Genomic DNA, 1,899 nt, shown 5'->3' on the forward strand with positions numbered 1-1,899 from the left:
TAGAGCGGAGGACTGGAGGTTCAATTGAAAGATATTCTTAGGTCGCTGGTTCAACTCCGGCTCGAAGGATGTGTGTTTCAAAGGTGTTTCCATTTGGAATTCAAATAAATGCATGAGCATTTTCTCGCCATAAGCGAAATCCAGCCACATTCTTCTTTGTTCATGAAGACGCTGAACAATTTAAAAAGGACTTTGTTTTTCAGAGTAGTTGGATTCATAGATTGTGAGTTGTATGGCTTTTTATTTCCTTTGTGAATAATCAAGCAGCATGGAGAACACTCTATCTGTTTAGGAATTGAACCACCCTCCTCCTTGTTGTTCGATTGGCTGAACAGTCAAAGCTCACATTACCCCTTCGATAGCTCAGTTGGTAGAGCGGAGGACTGTAGGTTCTAATGACAGATATCCTTAGGTCGCTGGTTCAACTCCGGCTCGAAGGATGTTTTTTTTGTAGGTTCTTCAATTGGACTTTGAAATATATTGATGGGCCTCATTGCAGTTTCCCCGATAAAGTTTTCAAGCTCCATTCAAGAGCAGTTGGATTCATTGCTTGTGAGTTGCATGGCTTTTTATTTCCTTTCTGGATAATCAAGCAGCAGGTAGAAAACTCTATCTGTTCAGGAATAGAACCACGATCCTCCTTGTTGTTCGATTAGCTGAACAGTCAAAGTTCACATGCCCCCTTCGATAGCTCAGTTGGTATGCTCCCCCTTGTTCATCCACAGGCTGAAAAGTCGAAGCTGACATGCCCCCTTCGATAGCTCAGTTAATAGATTGGAGGACTGTAGGTTCTAATGACAGATATCCTTAGGTCGCTGGTTCAACTCCGGCTCGAAGGATGTGTGTTTCAAAGGCGTCTCCATTTGGAACTCAAAGTAATGGATGGCCATTTTCTCCCCGTAGGCCAAATCGAGCCCCAAGCTTCTGTGTTAATTCAGACGTTGAAGAACTCAAAAAGGGCTTTGTTTTTCAGAATAGTTGGATCCAAAGGCTAAACACTCAATAGTCATGTGCCCCCTTCGATAGCTCAGTTGGTATGCTCCTCCTTGTTCATCCACAGGCTGAAAAGTCAAAGCTCACATGCCCCCTTCGATAGATCAGTTGGTAAAGCGGAGAACTGTAGGATCTAAAGACAGATATCCTTAGGTCGCTGGTTCAACTCCTGCTCGAAGGAAGGGTGTTTGTTTCAATTTGGAATTCAAATAAATGGATTGCAATTACTCCCCGTCAGCGAAATCGAGCCACATTCTTCTGTGTTCATGCAGACGCTGAACAATTCAAAAAGGACTTTGTTTTTCAGAGTAGTTGGATTCATAGATTGTGAATTGCATGACTTCTTATTTCTTTTGTGGTTAATCAAGCAGCAGGTAGAAAACTCTATCTGTTTAGGAATTGAACCACCCTCCTCCTTGTTGTTCGATTGGCTGAACAGTCATAGTTCACAAGCCCCCTTCAATAGCTCAGTTGGTAGAGCGGAGGACTGTAGGTTCTAATGACAGATATCCTTAGGTCGCTGGTTCAACTCCGGCTCGAAGGAAGTGTTTTTCAAAGGTGTTTCCATTTGGAATTCAAATAAATGGATAGCAATTTCTCCCCAGCAGCGAAATCGAGCCACAAGCTTCTGTGTTAATTCAGACGTTGAAGAACTCAAAAAGGGCTTTGTTTTTCAGAATAGTTGGATCCAAAGGCTAAACACTCAATAATTATGTGCCCCCTTCGATAGCTCAGTTGGTATGCTCCCCCTTGTTAATCCACAGGCTGAAAAGTCAAAACTCACATGCCGCCTTCTTTAGCTTAGCTGGTAGAGCGGAGGACTGTAGGTTCTAAAGACAGATATCCTTAGGTCGCTGGTTCAACTCCGGCTCGAAGGAAGTGTGTTTCCATTTGAGAATTCAAATA

General features: G+C 43.0%; 4 non-coding genes across 4 annotated transcripts; all 4 read left to right on the plus strand.

Moving 5' to 3' along the window:
* The first annotated feature begins 352 nt into the window (after nucleotides 1-352).
* On the plus strand, nucleotides 353-440 carry trnay-gua (transfer RNA tyrosine (anticodon GUA)). The gene is given in 2 exon segments: nucleotides 353-389; nucleotides 405-440. It is a non-coding gene; the product is annotated as a tRNA-Tyr (tRNA).
* Nucleotides 441-1,086: 646 nt separating this feature from the next.
* On the plus strand, nucleotides 1,087-1,174 carry trnay-gua (transfer RNA tyrosine (anticodon GUA)). The gene is given in 2 exon segments: nucleotides 1,087-1,123; nucleotides 1,139-1,174. It is a non-coding gene; the product is annotated as a tRNA-Tyr (tRNA).
* Nucleotides 1,175-1,449: 275 nt separating this feature from the next.
* Nucleotides 1,450-1,537, plus strand: trnay-gua (transfer RNA tyrosine (anticodon GUA)). The gene is given in 2 exon segments: nucleotides 1,450-1,486; nucleotides 1,502-1,537. It is a non-coding gene; the product is annotated as a tRNA-Tyr (tRNA).
* A 246-nt stretch (nucleotides 1,538-1,783) lies between these two features.
* On the plus strand, nucleotides 1,784-1,871 carry trnay-gua (transfer RNA tyrosine (anticodon GUA)). Its single transcript is given in 2 exon segments — nucleotides 1,784-1,820; nucleotides 1,836-1,871. It is a non-coding gene; the product is annotated as a tRNA-Tyr (tRNA).
* Nucleotides 1,872-1,899: the final 28 nt, after the last annotated feature.

Source organism: Notothenia coriiceps, unplaced genomic scaffold (assembly GCF_000735185.1).
Source record: "Notothenia coriiceps isolate Sejong01 unplaced genomic scaffold, NC01 NC01_scaffold00032560, whole genome shotgun sequence".
NCBI classification, from domain to species: domain Eukaryota; kingdom Metazoa; phylum Chordata; class Actinopteri; order Perciformes; family Nototheniidae; genus Notothenia; species Notothenia coriiceps.